At 38.4% G+C, this 26,660-nt stretch overlaps 1 long non-coding RNA gene across 3 annotated transcripts in view; it reads right to left on the reverse strand.

Annotated features, from left to right (window-relative positions):
* The window catches only part of LOC107967178 (uncharacterized), a 616,055-nt gene that overhangs the window by 299,955 nt on the left and 289,440 nt on the right, over positions 1–26,660 (reverse strand). Inside the window, exon 1 of one of the 3 annotated variants that reach the window (XR_008538106.2) lies at positions 3,269–3,775. The exons of 1 other annotated variant lie outside the window; for it this stretch is intronic. This is a non-coding gene — a long non-coding RNA (uncharacterized LOC107967178). Of the gene's footprint in view, positions 1–3,268; positions 3,776–26,660 lie in introns of those variants that run through there. One more of the 3 variants, XR_001707469.4, reaches the window with a different exon arrangement.

A 26,660-nucleotide genomic window follows, 5' to 3' on the forward strand; every position in this document is an offset into this window, starting at 1 on the left:
GAGAGTTAAGTCCTTGCTCTGGATTAGTCTTTGGCTTAAGGGAATGTTGTGGCTGGTTTGATCTTCTATCCAGACCACTAAAACATTCTCCATATCAGCAATAAGGCTGTTTTACTTTCTTATCATTTGTGTGTTCACTGGAGTAGTACTTTCAATTTCCTTCAAGAAATTTTCCTTTACATTCACAACTTGGCTAACCGTTTAGCAAAAGGGGCCTAGATTTTGACCTGTCTTGACTTTTGACATGCCTTCCTCACTAAGCTTAATCATTTTTAGCTTTGATTTAAAGTGAGAGATGTGCAACTCTTCCTTTCACTTCAATATTTAGAAGCCATTGTAAGGTTATTAACTGGCCTAGCTTTAATATTGTTGTGTCTCAGGGAAGAGAGAGGCCTAAGGAGGGGGGCATGGAGGGAGACAGAGAGAGAGAAATGAGAGTGAGAGAGACAGAGAGAGAGAGAGAGAGACAGAGAGAGAAAGAGAGAGAGAGAGAGAGAGAGAGAGAGAGAGAGAGAGAGATGGAGGAACAGCCAGTCAGTGGAGCAGTCAGAAGACCCACAACATTTATCTGTTAAGTTTCTTATCTTCATAGGTGTGGTACATGGAACCCCAAAACAATTACCGTAGTAACATCAGCGATCACTGATCACAGATCATCATAATAGATATAATAATAATGAAACATTTGAAATATTGCAAGAGTTACCAAAATGTGACAGAGACATGAAATGTGACACAGAGACATTTTTCCACATGCTGTTGGAAAAATGGTGCCAATAGGCTTGGTCAACACACGGTCACCACAAATTTTCAGTTTGTAAAAGATGTGCAATACAATTGAATTATGTGGCTGTGGTTGTTCATGCCTGTAATCCCAGTTTCTCAAGAGGCTAAGGCAGGAAGATTGCTGGGCCCAGCAGGTTGAGGCTGTAGTGATCTGTGATCACACCACTGCACTCCAGCCTGGGCAACAGAGCAACCTCAGCTCAAAGAAAAAAAAAAAGGTATGCCTATATGTGCCAAGAACTGTAGGACAGGAAATTGAATCATACACAGGACTCACCTTATTAGATGAGTTTGCATTTTAATAGGAAAGATATGATGAATAAAATACATAAATAGATGATGATGAATGATTAGATAGAACAGATAGAAGATAGATTATAAATTGATTACTGGTCAAACATAGCAGGTTTTAAAATATAAGAACAAAAAGAGTTTTGTCAGGGCATAGAGGGAAGACAGATTATCATCTCTGCCAAGAGTAGACGAGTCAATTTCACAGAAGGGCCCTGTCAGAGCTGGATATTGAAAGATGAAGAGTAGTTTAACAATTAGAGAAGAGAATGGGAGAAAATCCAAACTTGTTCAAAAAGAAGTAACACACTAAGCAAGAACACACAATTATGATTAAGAAAACTGCTGGCCGGGCACGGTGACTCGCGCCTGTAATCCCAGCACTTTTGAGAGGCCGAGGCAGGCGGATCACGAGATCAGGAGATCGAGACAATCCTGGCCAACATGGTGAAACCCCGCCTCTACTAAAAATATGAAAATTAGCTGGGCATGGTGGTGCGTGCCTGTAATCCCAGCTACTCGGGAGGCTGAGGCAGGAGAATCGCTTGAACCCAGGAATCGGAGGTTGCAGTGAGCCGGGATCGTGCCACTGCACTCCAGCCTGGCAACAGAAAGAGACTCCCCTAAAAAATAAAGAAAGAGAGAAAGAGAGAAAGAGGGAAGGAAGGGAGGGAGGGAGGGAGGAAGGAAGGAAAAAAAAAGAAAGAAAGAAAAAGAAAAAGAAGGAAAATTACTGGCCAGATTGTGGGCAATGATGAATTCACCAAAATTATTTTTTTTTCTTCTAAAATCTCAGAGGCTTCCTTCCCCACATGATTTTTTTATAAGAAAAAGATATAGTTAATTTGTTCCTCTCATTGATAATCATTGTGTACCTAAATTGTGAAGTCCAATCTTTATCTTAGTTTTTTCATCCCGTTTCTAAACCTCCGTACTATTTTTTGACTACTTAGGTTTCCCAAGAAGGAAGAATATAAAAAGTATACCCTTCTCCCTCTATCAAATGGTGGCTAGGAAACACCATGTCTTTTTCAGAGACAATGGAACATTGTTCTAGGTAGAACAATTATTAAATGTGCATTAAATGGCAAGGTTATACAAGAAGATTTCATCATAAACTCAGTAAAAATCTTTTGTTTTTCTGCTTGCAATTATCAACATTTCTTAATCCCCAATGTGGATGTTTAATAAAATCTCTGGCTCCAATTTGGCAAACACAGAAAGACCCCTACTGTGCGGGCAGTACAGGATCTGCAACATAAATCTCCAAATGGGTCCTTGAGTCAAGCCACAGATGACAGGATGGCCCCAGAGCTGTCTGCTGACCAGCCATGTGCTGAACATAAAATGTAAATAACTGTCTCCATGATGACCACAGAGTTCTCCTTTGTCGTCCAAATGTACTGCAGCCCACTTAGCAATACGGTCATCCAGTTCTTCATGAATATAATATAAAAATTTTGTTATTAAAACTTTCCAAAACAACGATTGTTAGTTGACCACTATGAAAACAGTTGAGAATTGCTTCAGCCACTTGGAAAGTAAAAAAAAAAAAAAAAAAAAAAAAAATCAAGAATGCCAAGTAACTCACGCTGTCAGCGATGTGGTAGGACGCACAAAGAGTTTATAAAATCAGCCTGCCAGCATTTGCCCCTCACCCACATATAAGATACATAAGGGAAGGTTAGGGAAATTGTTCCAGAGGCTTCAAAGTTAATCTGTACTTTTGTCATTTACCCAAATAGTAGCTGGGGGAAATTGGCCCTAACCAATTGACAGAAATTACCCTATGTGGTCTGGGTAATTACTGATCATGTTCTCTGATGTACCTGTGGTTATTGCCTACTGGGAGAATCAAATGGGTAGTGATTGCTTTCCTCAAGGAAAAAGTTTAAGGAAAAAAAAACGGAGCTTGTAGTGTCATGAAGAAAAAAATGCAAGGTAGAATCACTCCTAAAAATGTAAAGGAAAGGTACAGGTATTAGACTTGATAAGATAACGGGTCCATCTGGAAATCTGTGAGGAGAAAACAAAAATTTAGACTTTCAACTACAGACACATGGAGGTGAGAAGAGATATGAGGAAAGCATGTGGAAATGATATCCTTTATCGAGTTTTTCTTTCATTCCATTATTGCCTGAGGTCCCAAAAGTAGGAAAGAAATTCAAGAATGCCAATAACTTGCACTCACCTCTTAGGGAGGGGCTAGATCCCATACACAAAACTGCTATTGAGAGGTGACAGCCTGCTAGCAGCCCTGGCAGCCCTCGCTCGCTCTGGGCACCTCCTCAGCCTTGGCGCCAACTCTGGCCACCCTTAAGGAGCCCTTCAGCCCGGCCCTGCACTGTGGGAGCCCCTTTCTGGGCTGGCCGAGGCCGGAGCCGGCTCCCTCAGTTGCGGGGAGGTGTGGAGGGAGAGGCGCGGGCGGGAACCGAGGCCGCGCGCGGCGCTTCCGGGCCAGCGCGAGTTCCGGGTGGGCGTGGGCTCCGCGGCCCAGCACTCAGAGCAGCCGGCGGAGCCGCCCGCCCGGGGCAGTGAAGTAAGGCTTAGCACCCGGGCCGGCAGCTGCGGAGGGTGCGTCGGGTCCCCCAGCAGTGCCGGCAGGCGCTCAAATTCTCACCTGGCCTCAGCTGCCTCCCCGCGGGGCAGGGCTCGGGACCCGCAGCCCGCCACGCCTGAGCCTCCCCCACGCCGTGGGCTCCTGCACCAACCAAGCCTCCCCAACAAGCGTCGCCCCCTGCTCCACGGCACCCAGTCCCATCGACCACCCAAGGGCTGAGGAGTGCCAGCGCACCTCACGGGACTGACCCACAGCTCCACCAGCTCCCCGGTGCGGGATCCACTGGGTGAAGCCAGCTGGGCTCCTGAGTCTAGTGGGGACTTGGAGAACCTTTATGTCTAGCTAAGGGGTTGTGAATGCACCAATCAGCACTCTGTGTCTAGCTCAAGGTTTGTAAATGCACCAGTCAGCACCCTGTGTCTAGCTCAGGGTTTGTGAATGCACCAATCAGTACTCTGTGTCTAGCTAATCTAGTGGGGACCTGGAGAACTTTTGTGTCTAGCTCAGGGATTGTAAACACACCAATCAGCACCCTGTCAAAACGGACCAATCAGCTCTCTGTAAAATTAACCATTCAGCAGGTTGTGGGTGAGGCCAGATAAGGGAATAAAAGCAGAATGCCCAAGCTGGAAGTGGCAACCCACTGTGGTCCCCTCCCACAATGTGGAAGCTTTGTTCTTTCGCTCTTTGCAATAAATCTTGCTGCTGCTGAGTCTTTGGGTCCACACTGCCTTTATGAGCTACACTCACCGCGAAGGTCTGCAGCTTCTCTCCTGAGGCCAGTGAGACCACGAACCCACTGAGAGGAATGAACAACTCCAGACACACCACCTTAGGAGCTGTAATGCTCAACACAAAGGTCTGCAGCTTCACTCCTGAGGCCAGAGAGACCACAAACCCACTAGAAGGAAGAAACTCCGAACACATCCAAACATCAGAAGGAACAAACTCCGGACACGCCACCTTTAAGAACTGTAACACTCACCACGAGGGTCCGTGGCTTCATTCTTGAAGTCAGTCAGACCAAGAACCCACCAATTCCAGACACACTATGAGATCATGAAATCAGTTTTTCCAGCACTCACACCTCATCCGCATCTAAGCAGCAAATCATGAGAAAAAAAAATCACTATTTAACATCTTCCACATCTCACAATCACTATGTTAGTTAGCAATATATTGCCTCTTATCTCAGAATACACCTTTCAATATATGCTCTGTGATGGTAAAATTTCCTTAAGCATTTATCCTTTAAAGTGAGCACAGTATGAAGCTATCTCAGTAGAGGAATGTAGGAAAATTGCAGGAGGAAAATTCTGCCCTGTAGTTTTCACCATGGGTCAGGGGTGAGTGGCATGAGTGTGAGGTCATCCAGTGAAGCACTGCCCCAGCTATCGGCTGAGAATGTAGTCCCTCTGTGACCTTTCCAGTCTCGCCTGGTGATAACCTTTCCACAGCCTGGAAACCAGAGCCCCACTCAGACCTGTGCTCTAAAGGCCTCCTGCCAGGACCTGTCCCAGGTCCCACTGTGAGCCCACACCCCCAGCTGCTGATCCCCTGCTAATCCCACTGGCACTGTGGAAAGTTGTCTATCACTTGCTGGCAACTCCTGCCAGCTCCAGGCTAACCAATTGAGGGAACGTCTCTGCTATCTAGTGGGCTGAACCATTCCTTCTCTTACAAGAAGACCTGAATCCATTCCAAGTTTGTTGTCGGTTATGCACATTCCCTCAGCCCTAGCATGCTGTATAATTTCCTTACATCTCATAGTTACTCTTTTATCATCCTTAATTCTTTATATGAAACATCCTTTGTTTAGTCTACTGTGTTGTTTCTATCTCCTGATTAGACCCAGGATGCTACAGTCACCAATGTACTTTTATAGCTATACAAATCAGGTAAAAATTGCTGCCCCTTACCTCTCTTCCTCATAATCTCTTCCAACTCTGTGGGCACTAGATCAGCTCTATGAGTGGAAGGTGAAGGAAAAGCAGAAGAGAAAGTTGATAAAATAAAGAAATCACAAACTCCCTGCCCCATGGTAGTTTTCTTCAATCACTGCAGGCTTGATCCAAGAGAGATTAAGGGGAGAATAGAAGCTTCAGTTAAATAAGCCTTGGGAATTATTATATATGATTGTGAATTTCTTAGTACCTAAAGCTAACTGGAAAAGCAACTAGATCTTCCTGAGACCTTATCCAGGGATAAGGAAGAAGAAGGCAAGAGAGAAGGACCAAAGAGGCTATGGTAAGAAAGAGAAACATCACTTTGTACTTGCACTTTGCCATACAAGCTTATTCAATATATTTGTTAAATTATTCTATTCTGAGATAAAGATTTCACAGAACTATTAAAATTGTACTCTGCTACTCTATAGACTACATGACTCTGCCAGTCATTTTCACCACTAGATCATTCAGCTACTAGCAAATAAGATTGTCAATTCCAAATAATACCCTTTTTAATATTGTTGAGAGAATTGTTATAGCCAAAGGTCAAAGAAGATATGAAGAAAATATAACCAATATTTAGTCAGAGGAAAACAACCTCATTAAGTAGAAGTAGGAGTCTTAAAGTGAACCAGATTCCAATAATTTTTTTAAAAAAATTAAGTCCTAGAGTGAAAGAACCCACTGGATATTTTTATCAGACTACAAAATTTATTAAGTAAAGGGCATCCCCTGACAAAGAATCATAAAATGTTTTTTAGACATAGGATATCTTCTTGTCCTTACCCCTTTCCCTAAAGATTCTATTCCTCCCACAACAAACCTGGACTACTGCCAAACAGCCAGAAACAAGGAACTCTTTCTCTCCCAAAAAGAGCTCATCCCAGTTTCAGATAGAACAAATATTCAGAAAATGCTTTCTCTAATTAAGTTAAAAATCTAACTACATTTCTAGACATGCTTTCAGGAGAAACACAAAGATAAAACATCTATTTTCCTTATGACAGCCCTTCAAATACCTTACTTGTTATATGCTTGGAGATTTTCCTTTCTCTAGGCAAATGAGCCACTATTTTATTTCTCATATGGCTTAGAATAGAGTTTTCTTACTCTTCTCTAAACACACACCAGTTATAAATGTCTTTTAAGTATTTCCTTTAGATATCTTTTTTACTTATATAAAATGAGAACTCTACAGTTGGCACAATATGCAGGCTACATGGCAGAACAGAGCAAGGCTGTCATCTCTTATGCTCAATATAGTCTACTTCTATAAGAGTAACGCAATCAATATTCTCACTCTACACATGCTTCCTGGGCGAGCTCATTCATTTTTGGTGGTTTTAACCACCACAAATATGATCCCCTAGTGCCTAGTGCATATCAACAACTCATTCCTGTTCTCACATTCTTGATGCATTACCCTAGCATCTACTCATTATCATTTCTGGATATCCCAGAGATACCTCAACCTCAACCTGTCCCAAATTATTCATCTCAATTAAAATCACTAATATTATTCCAGCCACACTAGCTAAAATGCAGGGGCAAATATTAATCAGATATTTTCTCTTTGTCACCCTCTACATATCCATGATAAATATTTATTTTCACCCTCATGCTATTTAATTATTTACAGTATTCTTCATATTGTCTTCTATGTCTCTACTATTTTACCCCCAACCCCACTTTTTCTGCTTCTCATTCAATACTGAACCCAGGCATCATCTCCTCCAGGAAGTTTGGATGGGAACAAAGTCAAGATCTTGGCTGGATCCTAGATAGAAATATAGCATACTTGGTGGTTTATGTCTACCACATCTCTCTCCAAACCATTCTCCTCTGATATAAATACACAACACACATTCCTCCCACCTCACTCTAAAATGCACTTAATTTCTTTTTTGATCTTGCACTGATTCTTTGTTCTTTTTATGCATTTTCTAAGACTTATTTTACTTACTTTTTACTTCCTTCATCCAAAGTGAGATATACCTTTCACTAAACTTGTCTTTTACCTATTTTCTTGGATCAAGAAACTGGAAACCTTCAATTATTACGTCCTTACCATATCTCAGGCAGCAAAAGAATCCCTTTCTAACATCATGGGGACTGAAGTCCTGTATTTCAAAGATTCCACAATACCTATTTGATACCACAAATGCATCAATTTACCCAGAAAGATATAAAAATAATTCAGAGACACATAGCAAGTAGATAAAAAGGCCCTTAGAGATCACTGATTCCAAAACAGGCCCTCACTTGAGATATCAGGGTCAGAACATAAACTCCGGAATGAGGTAAACTGTGTTGGAGTCCTGGAGTCATTATTCCTAACTGTTTCTAGACAAGTGCTTTAACTTTTCTAAGTTTCAGTTTCCTCATCTACAAAATTAGGATAATAATTAATAGTACATAGCTCATAGGCTTTTAATGAGGATTAAATGAGATATAAAGTACTAGCACAAAGCTCAAAAGTGTTAACTATCAGATATATTCAAAATCAGCAAACTAGCTGGGGATTTAACTGGGACTCAGTCTCATATCTCCTTGTCTAATATTCATGACATTTTTAGAAATATCTGATCTATTTTAGAAACAAGGTATATGACAAAAAATGACGCTAACTCTTTGTTTTTCCTTTGCATGACTGCTTCAGCTACAATTTAGACTCATCAAAATTGCCAAGGGAAATTACTCAGTTAGAAGTATGATACTGGGCTGTGAAATATAGCACATACAGTCCATAGTACATCAAACTCCTGAATGCAATGAATTTTTAATTAACATAAACCTCCTTCATGAGCCTTCCTTTCTCCAATGTGGTCTCTGTAGGTTGTAACTGCTAAAAGAAAAATAGCAAAGCATTTCTTAGTCTTATCTGGCCTTGTCAACATTTTTATTTGTCTTATCCTCTCACAGTTTGTCAGTTTATGAAAGAATGTATTTAACACCTATTATATGTCAGGTATTCTCTTAGGTAATAGTTTAGGTATAACCACTGCTCCAGAAGAGTCCCAGCTAAATGGTGAGGAGGATGATGGGTGATATCATGAAAGAGTGGTGAAGGCATTAATTACTTATCTCACTTATTTGGCCATTGTGACCAAATTAGCTATATTATCATTAAGAAATAGCATCTCTCTTGTTATAAAATACCCCTAGGAAACCCTAAATTAAAATGTTGCGCTCTACAAAAGACTACTGTACTATAGTTTTAATATAAAATCTACATATAGGTACAGTGACATCAGCTAGAGTTGCCTGGTGCTCATTCTCCTCCACTCCCCAACAAAAAGGGACCAAACAACAAACTATATTTTTGCCTCGAGTGATGGAGGAAGTACAGAGCACCAGGGGGAGGCTAAATCCCTGTGCAGCACAGAAGCCCAGGCCAGCAGGACAGAAGCCCAGGCCAGCACCACAGAAAGGGGAGCAAGGCATCCTGACTCTACCACACTATCTACCCTTCCAGGATCAGCTCTGAGCCAGGGAAGACTTCTAAAATAGGAAAGGTAGCCAGGTGCAGTGGCCCACGCCTGTAATCCCAGCCCTTTGAGAGGCCAAGGTGGGCGGATTACTTGAGGTCAGGAGTTTGAGACCAGCCTTGCCAACATGGTGAAACCCTATTTCTAATAAAAATACAAAATTAGCCAGGCATAGTGGCACACGCCTGTACTGCCAGCTACTCAGGAGGCTGAGGCAAGAGAATCGCCTGAATCCGGGAGGCAGAGGTTGAAGTGAGCTGAAATCACCCCAAAGCACCCCAACCTGGGTGAAAAGAGCGAAACTCTGTCTCAAGATAAATAAATAAATAAAATAAAGTAGGTAGGGGTAACCTGGAGACCATCAGCGGCCTCAATCACCATTGCAGATGCCAGAAGTCACTGCTACAAAAGAGTTACCCAGTCCCTACAGGAGCCAAATCCAGTCTGGAGAGTTGCTAGGAGTCTGGGCAGCTAGGCTTCCCTAGAGCAGGAACCCCACAGGAGCCCCACAGCTTGAGTGCATACTGCCCTGGAGGCCAGTAGCCACCAGCCCTCTCTAATCCTGAGGCCTTGTCATCATTCCACTACATTTACTTCAGTATCTTGAGCACCAATACCCCAACTGCCTGGTGTCTAGGCTTGAAGAAATGACCAAGACCCTGATGTCTTAATTCACGAGACATCCTATCCCACAGAGAAGCAGGAGCACTGCCACACCCAGGAATTCCCTGCAGTCACCAAGTTTGAGTGCTCTGGCCCCCGAAATGACAGTGGGCATGGAGGTGGCCCTGTCTTCCCAGAGAGATTCCTGCACAGCTCCCCAACACACTGCAATTTCACCTGAACTAACAAGTAGTCCGGTGGTGCTTCCACCTGCCCAGAGAACCCATCACTCAGCATGCCAGCCTGCTGCACCCAAATGCACCTAGACTGACAACTAACCCAGTGCGCCCACTCACAGCACATGACTATACCACTGCCATCACAGACTTCTGCAGCATAAGCGACTGAGACAATTGTAGACATCACATACAAAGATTATAGCTGAAGAATCTAGTTAAAGACCATGCTACTGAATCCACACAAAGCCAAAGCCAACTCCCAAATGAGTGCACCATTCCCAAATGAAACCCTTGGATGCATCTACAGGAAAACAAAACAAAACAAAAAAAAACCCTTTCTATGAAAGTTACTCCACAAAATGTGAAATAAGAGAGTGTTCTAATAGAGGCACAGACATCAATGTAAGGGCACAAGAAACATAAAAAAGCAAGGAAACCCGATACCAATAAAAGGAACACAAGTCTCCAGTAATAGACTCCAAAGAAAGGGATATTTACAAAATGTCTCAAAATAAATTCAAAATAATGATCTTAAGGTAACTCAAAGATATACAATACAGACAAATAATTCCAGGAAATCAGGAAAACAACTTATTATCTGAATGAAAAATCCAATAGGTATCATTAAAAAGAGAACCAAACAGAAATCTGGCATCTAAAAAATTCAATAAATAAAATTTAAAAATACAGTGGAGAGTTTTGGCAACAGGCTAGACCAAGAAGTAAAAGAATTTCTGAACTTTAAGACAGGTCTTTTGAAATAACCCAGTCAGAGGAAAAAAATAACTGATTAAAAAGACTGAAGAAAGCCTATGACACTTGTGTGATAGCATTAAGCAAACAAAGTCACATTATAGGAATGTCAAAATAATGAAGAAAGGCACACAAAACCTGTTTAACGAAATAATAGCTGAAAACTTTCAAAGACTTGAGAGAGATATGGACATCCAGATTCAGGAAGCTCAAAGTTGCCCAAAAAGATTCAATCGCAAAAAATCCTCACTAACATACATTATAATCAAACCGTCAAAAGTCAAAAGCAAAAGAGAGGATTCTAAAAACTGCAAGGAAAAAATGTCAAGTCACCTACAAGGGAATACCCATTAGAATATCAGATTTCTCAGCAGAAGCCTCCGGGCCAGGAAGAGAGAATGGGATGATATATTCAAAGTGCTGAGAAAAAAAACAAAATAGCCAAGGGTTCTGTATCTGGAAAAGCTATCCTTCAGAAATGAAGAAGAAATAAAGATCTTCATAGACAAGTAAAAACAGGGAATTCATCACCGCACACTGGCCTTATAGCAAGTGCTTAAGAGAGTGCTACAAGTAGAAATGAAAGAACAATAATTATTACCATAAAATGCACGAAAGTATAAAACTCACCAATATAGATAAATCTATAATCATACTCAGAATAACTCAATGCTATAATGGTGCCATGTAAATCCTTCAATCCTCTAGTGTGAAGATTTAAGGTCAAAAAGGCCCAAAACATCAACAGCAACAATTAGTGGCTAAGGGACACACAAAAAATAAAGATGTAAATTAAGACAATTAAAATACAAATTATGGGGAGAGGGAAAAAGTCCAGAGTATTTTTATGTAACCAAAGTTAAGTTGTTATCAGCTTAAGGTAGTCATCAATTTTAACTAAAAGATTCTTTTTTTTAATTTTATTATTATTATACTTTAAGTTTTAGGGTACATGTGCACAATGTGCAGGTTAGTTGCATATGTATACATGTGCCATGTTGGTGTGCTGCACCCAGTAACTCATCATTTAGCATTAGGTATATCTCCCAGTGCTATCCCTCCCCCCTCCCCCCACCCCACAACAGTCCCCAGAGTGTGATGTTCCCCTTCCTGTGTCCATGTGTTCTCATTGTTCAATTCCCACCTATGAGTGAGAATATGCGATGTTTGGTTTTTTGTTCTTGCAATAGTTTACTGAGAATGATGATTTCCAATTTCATCCATGTCCCTACAAAGGACATGAACTCATCATTTTTTATGGCTGCATAGTATTCCATGGTGTATATGTGCCACATTTTCTTAATCCAGTCTATCGTTGTTGGACATTTGGGTTGGGTCCAAGTCTTTGCTATTGTGAATAGTGCTGCAATAAACATACGTGTGCATGTGTCTTTATAGCAGCATGATTTGTAGTCCTTTGGGTATATACCCAGTAATGGGATGGCTGGGTCAAATGGTATTTCTAGTTCTAGATCCCTGAGGAATTGCCACACTGACTTCCACAATGGTTGAACTAGTTGACAGTCCCACCAACAGTGTAAAAGTGTTCCTATTTCTCCACATCCTCTCCAGCACCTGTTGTTTCCTGACTTTTTAATGATCGCCATTCTAACTGGTGCGAGATGGTATCCCATTGTGGTTTTGATTTGCATTTCTCTGATAGCCAGTGATGGTGAGCATTTTTTCATGTGTTTTTTGGCTGCATAAATGTCTTCTTTTGAGAAGTGTCTGTTCATGTCCTTCGCCCACTTTTTGATGGGGTTGTTTTTTTCTTGTAAATTTGTTTGAGTTCATTGTAGATTCTGGAGAAAATTTTCACAACCTACTCATCTGACAAATAACTACAAGATTCTTTATGTGAGCTTTGTGGTAACCACAAAGAATGAACATACACCAGATATGCAAATGAGAAAGACAAAGAAAACAAAGATTAGCACTAGAGGAAACCACCCAACCACAGAAGTAAACAAGAAAAAAGGAAAAAGGAAACAAAGGATTTAAAAAAAATGGCAGGAATAAGTCCTTATTTTTAAATAACAACCTTGCATGAAAATAGATTAAATTATCCAATTAAAAGATGTAGAGTGGCTGAATGGACAAAAGCAACAAGACCCAAGTACATGATACCTACAAGAGATTCACCGCACTGTTAAAGAAAAATATAAAATGAAAGTGAAAAAATGGAAAAAAACTATTCCATACAAACAAAATCAAAAGTGAGCAGGAGTAGCCACACTTATATAAGATATAATAGACTTTAACCCAAAATCTACAAAAACAGACAAAGAAAGTCATTATATAATAGTAAAGGGTTAAATCAATAAGAGGATATAGCTATTGTAAATATATATGTACCCAATGCCAGAGCTTCCAAATATATAAAGCAAATATAATTAGATAGTAAAAGAGAGATAGAGTTAAATACTATAATAGTAGGGGACTTCAACATTCTGTTTTCAACAATCATGCCATCGAGACAAAAGATTAAGATAGAAATAGCAAATCTAAACTATACCAGAGGTCAAATGGACCTAACATACATTTATTAAGACAGAAACAGATTTAAACTATACCAGAGTCCAAATGGAGGTAAATACATTTACAGAACATTGCATCCAATAGCTGAATATACATTCTTCTCAACTGCACATGGAACATTCTCCAGGATGGATCATATGTTAGGCAACAAAACAAATCTTAGCAAATTTCAGAAGAGAGACATCATAACAAGTATCTTTAAAGACCACAATAGTATAAATCTAGAAATTAACAAGAAAAACTTCAGAAGTCTTACAAATACATGGAAGTTATACAACATGCTCCTAAATAACCAACGCATCAATTAAGAAATCTAAAAATTCCTTGAGATAAATAAGAATGGAAACACATCATACCAAAACCTAGGAGATATAGCAAAAGCAATTCTGAGAGAAAAGTTCATAGCAATAAATGGCTACATCAAAAAAGTAGAAAATAACTTCCAGTTGCAAAACGGTAGCATATAAGCAAGCTGGCTTCACTTCTCCCACAGAAAACCAAAACTTAATATGCAATACTGAGATTACCACCAGCAATATCCAGAATTCAAATATGAGGATGAGTAAGTTCCAGGGGTCACAGAGAACTGAAAAAACTTCAAGCATATGGTAAGGAAATCCAATTTCCTTCAATACCCTTCTCCACAATCCACCTAGCCCCAAAAGTACAGAAAACTTCCCTGACTCAGTTTCTACATTAAAAAAAAATAAACCTTAGATTGAGGTAGACAACAAACTTCTCCACCATCTTGTGTTCCCTGGCAGAAGACATGTCCCTGCCTCAACCCACAGGAAGCCTTGTGAGTGAATGAAGAGAGAAATATCCCTGAGGACAGCCAAAAACAAAGGGGGGAGACAGGACTACCATCCCCAGCCCTGGAAACTCTGCTCTGTAACTCAGCCAAAGAAGAGGCCAAATCAGACTTGCTTTTTAGCAGCACCATGCTGTAGGAGGTACATTCTTCAAGTTTCCTAGGCACGAATCCCACACTGCCAGGGTGGCCCCTGTGGGACCTCTCCCATTTGGGCCAGCAGTGCTTCAGTTGTTTGCAAGAGCCAAAGCAAACCTGGGCTTAAGGCGTCATCAAGTGCCAAAAAGGAGAAAGCAATCTAGCAGGAAAAATAAATAAATAAGAAATTCAACATGTAAATTACAAAGAATATCTCATCAAATATACCCAATTAAAAAAACAAAACAAGCTAGACAGAGAAGACTTCAATAAATAATACTTCAATGCAAAGACATAGATGTACATCTACAAGATACAACAGCAAACAGGGAAACCTGTCCTCCCCAGACAAAGCAATGAACCAGTAACTGACCCTAACAAGATGGCAATATGTGAGCCCTCTGACCAAGAATTCAAAATAGCTGTTTTAAGGAAACTCAGTGGTGTTCAAGATAACATAGAAAAATAATTCAGAGGTTTATGAGAAATTTAACAACTATCAAAATAATTTTTAAAAATCAAACAGAAACATTGCAACTGAGAAATATACATTTGCTGAACTGAACTACTAGAAGAAAACATTGGAGAAACTCTCCAGAACATTGGTCTGGGCAAATATATTTTGTGCAAGACCTCAAAAGTACAGGCAATACATTGTGGGAGGCCAAGATGGGCAGATCACTTGAGCTCAGGAATCCTAGACCAGCCTGGCCATTATGGTGAAATCCCATCTCTCCTAAAACTACAAAATTAGCCGGGTATGGTGATGCATGCCTATAGTCCCAGCTAGTTAGGAGCCTGGGGCAGGAGTATCCTTGGAACCCAGGAGGCAGAGGTTGCAGTGCATGCCACTCCACTCCAGCCTGGGCAACAGAGTGAGATTCCATCTCAAAAAAGAAAAAAAGAAAAGGTATAGGCAATAAAATCAAAAAATAGACAAATGGAATTACATCAAGCTAAAAGGCTCCTGCACAGCAAAGGAAACAATCAACAAAGTGAAGAGACAACCCACAGAATGAGAGAAAATATTTGCAAACTATCCATATGACAAGGGATTAATAGGATTAATAACCAGAACATATAAGAAGCTCAAACAACTCTATAGCATAAAAACAAATAATTTGATTTAAAGATGGGCAAAAGATCTGAACAGACATTTTCTAAAAAGAAGACATACAAATAGCCAACAGGTATGTAAAAAAATCTTCAACATAATTAATCATCAGGGAAATGCAAATCCAAGCCACAATAAGATATCTCACTCCAGTTGGAATGGCTTTCATCAAAAAGGGAATAATTGACACTGTCAAAGATATGGAGAAAGGGGAACCTTCATATAAAGTTTGGGGAATGTAAATTAGTACAGCCACTGTGGAAAAGTGCATGGAGTTTCCTTAAAAAAATTACAAATAGAACTACCATGTGATCCAAAAATTCCACCACTGGGTATATATCCATAGGAAATGAAATCAGTACATTGGAGAGATATCTGGACTGTAATGTTTATTGCAGCACTATTCACTACATTCAAAATATAGAATCAACCTCAATGTCTAACAGATGAATGTATAAAGAAAACGTGGTGCATGTGTGTATATTGTGTGTATGTATATATATACACACACATATATTGTGTATTCATATGCATATATATACACACATGCAATATGTATATATATGAATGTGTGTATATACCACATATGGTATATATGCATGTGTGTATATATACATATACGTGTATATATACATACATACACATTTATGTGTATATATACATACATACACATTTATGCATATATATACATATACATGTGTATATACATGCGTATATATACGTATGTATATGTATGTATACATATGTGTATATATACGTATATGTGTATATATATACGTATATACATATACACATGTGTATATATATACGTATATATATACACATGTGTATATGTGTATACGTATACACATATACACATGTGTATATATACACTTACACGTATATGTGATATACACATATACGTGTATGTGTATATATACATATACGTATATGTATATATCACATATACATATGTGTGTGTATATATACATATACATACATGTATACAGTATTTATATATACATACACATATATATACACACCACATATGGTATACACACATGTATATATATACAGATTGTGTGTATGCATATATATACACACAATGTATAGTATTCCATTCTATATTTATATACACACACAATGGAATACTATTTAGCCATAAAACAGAATAAAATCCTGTCATTTTCAACAACATGGATGAACCTGGAAGACATTATTCTTTTTTTGTTTTGGGATGGAGTCTTGCTCTGTTGCCCAGGCTGGAGTGCAGTGGCGTGATCTCGGCTCACTGCAAGCTCCACCTCCTGGGTTCACGCCATTCTCCTACCTCACCCTCCTGAGCAGCTGGGACTACAAGAGCCCACCACCACGCCCGGCTAATTTTTTGTATTTTTAGTAGAGACGGGGCTTCACCGTGTTAGCCAGGATGGTCTCAATCTCCTCACCTCGTGATCCGCCCGTCTCAGCCTCCCAAAGTGCTGGGATTACAGGTGTAAGCCACCGTGCCTGGCCCTGGAAGACATTATTCTTAAGTAAAGTAAACCAGATATAGAAAGACAAACACTGCGTTATATCACTCATATTTGGAATCTAAAAAAAAAAATTGGTTTCATAGAAATACAGGGTATAATAGTGGTTACCAGAGGTTGTGGAGAGTAGGAAAAAAGATGGCACTGGAAGAGGTTGGTCAATGATATAAAGTTACAATTAGACAGTAAGAATAAGTTCTGGTGTTCTTTACACAGTAGGGTGGCTGTAGAAAATAACAGCGCAGTAAATATTTCAAGCTAGTTAGAAGAAAGGATTTTGAATGTCATCACCACAAAGAAATGATAAATGTTTAAAGTGAAGTATATGGTAATTACTCTGATTTAATCATGTATACATGTATTGAAATACCACAGTGGGCCAGGCAGGGTGGCTCATGCCTGTAATCCCAGCACTTTGAGAGGCTGAGGCAGGAGGTTTGCTTTAGCCCAGCCTGCACAACATAGCAAGACCCTGTCTCTTCAAAATATCCAAAAACTAGCCAGGCATCGTGGCCAGCACCTCTGGTTGCAGCTACTTGGGCGGCTGAGGTAGGAGGGTCACTTAAGCCTGGGAGTTTAAGGCTGCAATGAGTCATGATTGTACCACTGCACCCCAGCCTGGGCAACACAGTGAGACCCTGTCTCCAAAGTAAACAGATAAATAAAAAAATTAAAAGATAAAAACTAAAAAAAATCACACTGTAACCCATAAATATATAATTATTATGTGTCAGTTATAAATAAAAAATAAAAAATGAAAAAATACTCACTAGATGTGAGAGAGATGAGGATACAAAAATAGCAGTAAAATGAGACAAACATATACAAATGCTAAATTATGGCATATATAAGTGGCTTTGAGAAATAAAATAGATAAATTTTGTTTGGATAATCAAGAAAGTCTCCCTAAAACACCTACATTTGGAATAGGTCTCAAAGTTTGCAAAGAATAGATAGGCCAAGGTAGGTAAAAGTTTCTAGACAAAAACAATAGAATAAATACAAGCCTATAATCTTGAAAGTACTATGTTTGCGACTAGTGAATGGACAAGTGGGTGAAGATACTCTTACAGTAACCCAGAGTTCAGGGCTTAATGCGACGGACCTATGTTATATTCATCTTTGAACACCTAGCTTCTCTCATATACTGGCACCTGCCCCACAGTAAATAATTGAGGGAAGAAAGAAAGGAGGAAAGGAGGGATGGGAGAAGGGAAAGAAGGAAGATATCAGGCATAAGCACCAATCTGAACAGATATCTCAGAAGTGTCAACTTTGAATCCAAGTTCAAATAAATCAACTTGAAAATGAAGAAGAAAATTATATATACATATATATGTATTGAAGAAATAAGAACACTGACTATGTATAATGATTTTAAGGAATTGTTCATTTTTATTCATGGTAGTGGCACTGTGGTTATATTTTTAAACTCCTTACCTTATATAGATTGATGCTAAAGCTATCCATAAATAAAATGAGATAATGTGGGTAGTACTTCAAAATAATTTCATGGCAAAGGGCAAATACTGGGTTAGAATACAAATAAAACTATATTAGCCATGTATTGATAGCTGTTAAAAACAGTTGATGGATACATGGAGGTTCACAATATATTTTCTTTACTTGTGTATAAGCTAGAAATGCTATATGATAAATGTTAGCAACAAAGAATAAATGCCTTTAGAAAACTTTCGATAAAATATTCCGCAGAATTCTACAGTAAAATTAATGTCCTACAATAATTTTACCATGAAAAACTGCTTCATGTAAATTATGCCAGCAGATTTTACCCTCACTTGTAGTATTTAATTTTTATAAGAATACTTTCATGTATTTTTCTATAATAAAAATAAAATTTAGAAAATAAAATATTCAATTTGAAATTAATTGTCTTGTCACCTTTTACTCCAAAATATTCCTCTACCTTCTTTACATGTATATTAAATTTTTGATAGTTTATATTTTGGCTATAAGCAAGAATATTCACTCAATATACGTGTGTTTAATGCCCCCTACATGGCAACTATGTGCACAATATATGAATAAGGCATAGCGCCTACTCTTAAGGAATGCAATAGTCAGTGAAAGAGTCTAGTGTCATTGGTCAGTTATAGATTTATTCATTTTAATGGCTGAGTTGAGCATGCCCCTAGATTCTTACAACTTTAAGCTGAAAAGATAATATTCAAAGGATTTACTTATCAGAATCAAATGAATGTCATTTTTTAGTGAAACCTATGGAGAGCAACAGTCAATTATACATCTAGAGAAACTTCTGAAAGCGTGTGTATGGTAATTTCAAACTATGACCATTACAGATAAACTTTTCGAAACATTTAGAATATTTCTCAGGTTACCTTTACATAAAAGGTGATGTTTTAGGTCTGACTAACTCAAATAGACATCCATGCAAATACCAAAAATTAAACACTGAAGATTGCTACTTTCCTAATTTAATTTTGAGAGATTTGGAAAAGCTCATGGTTTTTGTTCAATTATATTGAGGAAATTTTTTCAAAAATTTTTTAAAAGAATTTTTTTTAAGTTTATCAAAACTCATTTGTTCCATTTGTTCCAAACTCTATACACAGAATTCAGAATTACAGAATTTAATAGTATCTGTCTGGCTCCCTGTCTACTTTTTTTTTCCCCGCATAGGTGAAAATAATCTGAGATATTTTAGGTTAAAAAAATATATCCTTCAGCTTGTTAATTTTGAGCCACCACAATTCAGAGTGATTCATTGAAGCCGTGAATAAAGAATGTCACTGAAATAGTGAGATGGCCTGAACCACTTTAGAAATTAATGGACTGACTGTGATATACTGGTGTCTCTTTCATGCATCTGTAATTGGAGTGCCAACTTATTTCCAATCATTTCAAGCACTGTAATTATAAAGCATTATCGTTGCCTGTTTAACGTTCATATGGATAGCTGCTACATGAATGCTAGCCAGGGACCAATATTTTGCAAATGAGATACATGAACAAAATATGAGAAAATACAAAGCCTGTTTTGTTTTTCAAAGCATGAACCTTGGTCAAGGTGGGCAGCGTTCAAGGAGGCAGTAGAGCTGCTCATGAATTTTTCTTTTTTTTTTTTTTTTTTTTTTTTGAGACGGAGTCTCACTCTGTCGCCCAGGCTGGAGTGCAATGGCGCGATCTCGGCTCACTGCAAGCTCCGCCTCCCGGATTCATGCCATTCTCCTGCCTCAGCCTCCCAAGTAGCTAGAACTACAAGCGCCTGCCACCACGCCTGGCTAATTTTTTGTATTTATAGTAGAGACGGGTTTCACTGTGTTAGCCATGATGGTCGCCATCTCCTGACCTCGTGATCCGCCCGCCTCGGCCTCCCACAGTGCTGGGATTACAGGCATGAGCCACTGCGCCCGGCCTGAAATTCACTTTTATAACACCATTCACATTCATCAGTTTCTTCCCATCGCACTTCTACCAGCTAGACAACATCTTCAGCCTAACTGCCCCCTGTTCTCTACCTATGCAAGGAAGTATTAAATCTTGCCAAAACACCTTTAAATATGCCACAAAACCTTCTCCAAAGCTTTCAGTTATTCTTCATTGTTTGAAAAATAATAAACCACCTCCTTTACCTGGTATTTAGAAACCTACACAATTAATTTGTAATGTACCCTTGTGAACTTATTTCTACTAATGGGAAATAAATGTTGTTCTGTAAAAAGCAATTAATAATTAGTGTGATTTTTGAGTTGTAATATTTGCAGAATTTGAATTTCAATTCATCAAATATTTAGCACCAATTTAAGTGCCATATTTTCATACTCATTATGAAAATTATAATAATGGGAATTTTATGGGTACATAAAATTGTAATAATAACTACTTTAACAGTGAGTTAGGAAATAATTAGGTGTCATTAAATCAATATGAAAATTGAAAGCTTATATGAGAGGGTATGAAATAGAAAAGGTTCTATAGGATAGGCAGAAGGAAAGGGGGAGACTTTTAACCAAAATGCATATTCAAAGCTCACATTCCTCCCTAGGAACAGCAAAATTGACAAAGCACTCTGGTCCCAATTATAGCAACTAAGAAGATAGTAATACAATCTTTCTTTTGATCTTGACTGGTAAACAGCAATCCATGTGAACTATACAGAGCTGGGTCATAACAGTGACTAAGTAGTGGTAAATTTATGTGGATAATTAGAATAGTGTTTGCTGGTATCAATTTATATGAGGAATCTTAGTAGTAAAGCACAATGGAAATTATGAATAGTGATTAATGTAAGTAAATCTATAATTGAATTTATACTGATGGTCTAATTAGAAAGATAATCTAAAACCATAAATTTGCTGTGAAAAGGAAAGACAGAGGGAATTAAAATTATTTAGTCCCTGTATGTGCTCCCAACTCTGCCAGCTCTTCACATTCAGTATTTCACTTTAACCTCACAGAAGCCTTAAATTGTCAGAGGTGAGTAAAAAAGCTCATCAAAAATAAACAACTTTCTCAAGGTCAATCAGCTAGTAGATTGAGAACTGCCATTTGAACTCAGGTCTTCCAGACTCAAAAGTTCTGTCTTTCATTTCACTAAACTTTGAAAGGAAATGATAAACAACTGACTAAAGAAGATATAAACTGAAATTTGGACATTTCATATTCTCATGCAATAATAAGCTGAGGAGAAAGTATTTTATAGAGAAGAACCTTGAAAAGCACAGTGGCTCCTTTCTTGTGGACCAAGCAACCATTAATCCATTGATCCATGTATCCATTCATCCACTGAAGCTTCCAACCATTCCACTGTGACACTAACCGGACACTCTGGATGCATTTTGGTAAAGATTAATTATCAGTGCAGAAGGGGCAATTTTGTTATTGGACATTAATGTGGCTGTGAGTGTGCCTATGGATTAATAAGAAAGCGACTGCTGAAAATCAGAATTCTAAATACTTTTTGCCTTTTACTATAAGTCTTCTTCTTTATTGCATTACTAAAATATATGTCTATTACATTTTTACTTTACATGTGTTCACCATATTTTCTAATTTTCCAAGGAGTAAACAAACTAATATAGTATAGATCATCTCAGGGCACAAAAATAGACTGTGTACAACAAGGAAAAAAAATAGTAGTTACGTGTGCGTGTGTGTGTGTGTGTGTGTGTTTTAAGTATTTAAAACTAGTAGTTCCGTCCGGGCATAATGGCTCACATCTGCAATCCCAGCACTTTGGGAGTCTGAGGCAGGCAGATCACTTGAGGCCAGAAGTTTGAAACCAGGCTAGCCAACATGGCAAAACCACATCTCTACTAAAAATACAAAAAAAAAAAAAAAAAAGCTGTATGAGGTGGGCACACACCTGTAATCACAGCTACTCAGGAGGCTAAGGCAGGAGAATTGCTTGAACCTGGAAGATAGAGGCTACAGCGAGCTAAGGTAGCACCACTGTACTCCAGCCTGGGTGACAGAGCAAGATTCTGTCTCAAAAAAGAAACAAAAAAACTAGTTCTTTTGTTCATAGAAAAATAAACCCTACTTTAAAAAATCGTTAATTTCAAAGGCCCCTGAGCTTGGGAAACAGGGAATACCCTTATTAATACCCTTGGTACTTAGTATTCCACTAAGTTGTCAATTATGTCTCTCATGCTACGTTGTTAACATAATATGACAATGTTGGAGGATGAATAAATAAATGACCACATTTATAGTTCTAATTAATGTATTTATAATCAGGTGAGTTACAAAATATATCTGTTCAATTTTTCCTGGTCAGTTTTTAAATTTTTTTAAATCAATCACTGGAAAAAAATTCAGAAGACAAAAGTATCAACTCAAATTAGGGAGATGCTACTGAGGACAATAGACTGAAACATCTCGACACCCTTGTAAAGCAAGCCAAACTACCATGATGAAATTTAATGAAGATAGATGTAAACAATCCACTAAGCCTCTAAAAATCAAATACATGCATACATTATGATTAAGACATTAAGTAATTGCCAGTTATGTATAAAAGGCCTAGACAAAAGCTGACAGTAAGCTCAATAAGAGCCGATATTATGATATCAAAACAGCTCATTTAATCTTAGACTACAGTATTAGAAATGCAATACACAAATAGAAGAACTACATTCCCACTGTATTTTGTGCTGACCACATACATAAAGTATTACTTTCATGTATGGGCAAAATATTAAGTGAGGCACATTAAAAACAATATATAGAAACAAGGTCAAAGGACAAATAATTATGAAGACCTTAAAAAAAAAAACAAAACGAATGCTGTGCTGACATATTAGGAAGACAGCAATATGGAAGCTGAGCTACCCAGAGGCAGAGAGCAGACCTAGGACAAATGCAGGTGAAGGGAATACATTTCAGTGACGTTTTTGGAGAGGCAGTGAATTCTTAGGCATTGACATAGCTGAAAAAAATCAGGTTTCTATCAAATGGTTTGCACTACATCTATTGAGGTGATTATAAAGCTTTTTCACCTGAATAGAAACATGTTATATTACATTAATTGATTTTTAAAATGTTAAGCCAGTGATACACTCTTGAAATAAATTTGGCTGGTCATGCTGTATCACCTTTTTTATGTATTACTAATCTTAATTTATTATTTAGGATTTTTGCTTCTGTGTTTATTTTTTCTTAATTCTCACAATAGCAACCTCGGTCTGGTTTTGTTCATAGACGAGGAATCTGAGGCTCACAAAACTTATTAGGCATTTACTCAAGGTCACATAGTGAGCAAATACAGTAGTTGGACTTTAACCCAGATCTGTCTTGTTCCAAGACTTGGATTCTTCCCGTTATATTACACATAAACCAGCATCTTTCTGGTTCTAGAAAAATCAAGGATAAATCAAGTGCAAATTATTCACACAAGACACACACAGCATGTCCCAATCCTATTTTACTTGTGTATTCTCACAATATGACAGTACATGTCAAATTAATAGGAAGGCAAAATGGTTAATGCAAAGGGCAAAGAGAGTAGACTTTTAGATTCTGGCTCTCTCACTAATGAGCCATGCGATTTTAGCTTCCCTGGGCCTTCAACTTTTTAATCTAAGAAATGAAGCTAAGACTTCCAGTTTCTGGTTTGACAGGTTAAAATCTTGAAAATCATCACCCCATCCTACCAAGTAGAAAGCTGAACAAACTAAAAATACAACTCTTCTTAGATTTATTAGAAAAATTAGGTCACACAGGCCAGGTGCGGTAGCTCACGCCTGTAATCCTAGCACTTTGGAAGGCCGAGGAGGGCAGATTGCCTGAGTTCAGGAGTTCGAGACCAGCCTGGGCAACATGGTGAATGAAACCCCATCTCTCCTAAAATACAAAAAATTACCCGGGTGTCGCAGGATGCATCTGTAGTCCCAGCTACTGTGGAGGCTGAGGCAGAAGAATTGCTTGAACCCGGGAGGCAGAGGTTGCAGTTAGCCGAGATTGCACCACTGCACTCCAGCCTGGACAACAGAGCAAGACCCAGTCTCCAAAAAAATTAAAAAAAAAAAAGAAAGAAAAAGAAAAGAAAGGAAAAATTAGATCACAGAACAAAAATTAGATCACAGAACAAACTGCTGCCCCCAAAATTGGAGAGACAAATGGGCCGCTACAAGGTAACAGCTTGACACAGCAGAAACCCATAAGCAGAAACCTCCATGGGAACCAATACCAGGTAGAAAAACCTGAGCTGTAATTGATAAATTATTGAAGTCTTAGTGTGGATAAGCCAGAGAGATAAAAGAAAAAATATAAGAGGACAAAGTCACATGGGAAACCTACATTTTGGGAGTTTTACCTCCAGAAAATCTACCGGGTTCTCACAAGAAATATTGTAGAAAAATTTCTTCAAGCTTCCTGCATAGGGAGGGTAAAAGTAACCTTTTGAAATATGCCAGACCATCTACTCTTCTTAACAAGGCCATCACACGCAAACACACACAAAAAACTATTCCCATTTTCTAGAGTCTAAAGTACTAAAGTATTGGGAGTTTTATGAGAGCCTAACTAAATTAGTGGAAGAGAAATATCCAACTCCAGCCTGCTCTAGCCTCCCATGTGAGAGAACTGAAAAACTCAACCCCAGCCCTCTCTAGACTTTTATGTGGAGGAAGGGATACATCCAATAGCAGCCAACTCTAGTCATTTTGTTTCACCTAGGGAAGTGAAAAATAATTGAGGATCACTTGTGAAATTCACAATCCAGCGCAGAGGCTCACCCAAAGATTACGACCTAATCATAGAACTATAGAATGCTATCCTTTGCCCCACACCTTACCACATCACTAAAGGCCTATTTATTACAGTTTTTTTCATCCAGCACATCATGTCTAGCTTTCAACAAATAATTATAAAAAGACAAAACCGCATTTTGAAGAAACAGCAAGCAACAGACTCCAAATCAGATATGACAGGGATGTGAAGGTGAAATAAGAACTTTTTTCTTAATTGATTTGACAGATAAAAGTTTATTCAAAATAATAGCAAAAATATAACTGACTACGCATATATGTGTGTGTATACATATATGTATATGCATGCTTAGGCGTAAAATAAATGACAGCCATGAGAAAAACAAAAGGAATTGGTATTATTTCACTATTATAATGTATGTGCACTATCCATGAAGTGGTATAGAGTTATTTCAAAGTGGACATGCATTCATTATAAATGTGTATCACAAACCCTAAGGCAACCACAAAAATGTATTTTAAAAGGTATAATTAATATGCTAATAAAGGAGATAGAATATAATTATATAAAATGTTCAATTAAAACCACAAAAAGAGGCTGGGTGCGGTGGTTTACACCTGTTATCCAGGACTTTGGGAGGCCGAGACAGGCGGATCACAAGGTCAGGAATTTGAGACCAGTCTGGCCAATATGGTGAAACCCCGTCTCTACTAAAATTACAAAAATTAGCAGGGCTTGGTGGCGGGTGCCTATAGTCTCAGCCACTCAGGAGGCAGACACAGGAGAATAGCTTGAACCCAGGAGGCAGAGGTTGCAGTGAGCCGAGCTCACACCACTGCACTCCAGCCTGGGCAAGAGAGTGAGACTCCATCAAAAAAAAAAAAAAAAGAGTAGAGAACAAATATAGGAACAAAGGTAAAGGGCAGAAAACAAAAAAGCAGTAACAAAATGATGTATATTAATCCAACTATATAAATAATTACGTTAAACATCAATTATCTAAATAAATTAAAATAAATTGAGGATCAAAAAACAAGAGCCAGTTATATATTGCCTAAAAGGATCCTGCTTTAAATATAAAGACACATTATAGATGAAAAGTAAAAGACAGAGAACAATATACCATGCTAACACTAAACAAAAGAAAGCTGGAGTGGCTACATTAATTTCAGACAGAACAGACTTTGGAATGGGGAAAGTTTATCAGAGATAAGGAGGATCATTACATAATAATAAAGGAGTCAGTTCTCCAGAAGACTTAATCTTTAATCTTACGTGCCTAATGAGAGCGTGTCAAAATATGTGGGGCAAAAATGACTAAAACTCTAAGGGGACATAGATAAATCCACAATTACAGTTGGAGGTGTCATCACCCCTCTTAAAAAAAATGCACAGCTCCAACAAGCAGAAAATCATTAAGGACATAGTTTATACAGCACGATCAAACAACTAGATACAATTTCATCTATAGACAACTACATTAACCAACAGCAAATTACATGTTCTTCTTACTTTCACATAGAACATAAACCAAGACAGACCACATTCTCAGCCATGAAACACACTTTCCCATGGAGGTTTCTGCTTACAAAGCCTGTAATCCTAGCACTTTGGGAGGCCAAGGTGGGTGGATCACGAGGTCAGGAGATTGAGACCATCCTGGCTAACATGGTCTCTACTAAAAAT

The sequence above is a fragment of the Pan troglodytes genome, chromosome 9 (assembly GCF_028858775.2).
Source record: "Pan troglodytes isolate AG18354 chromosome 9, NHGRI_mPanTro3-v2.0_pri, whole genome shotgun sequence".
In the NCBI taxonomy this organism is placed as follows: Eukaryota; Metazoa; Chordata; class Mammalia; order Primates; family Hominidae; genus Pan; species Pan troglodytes.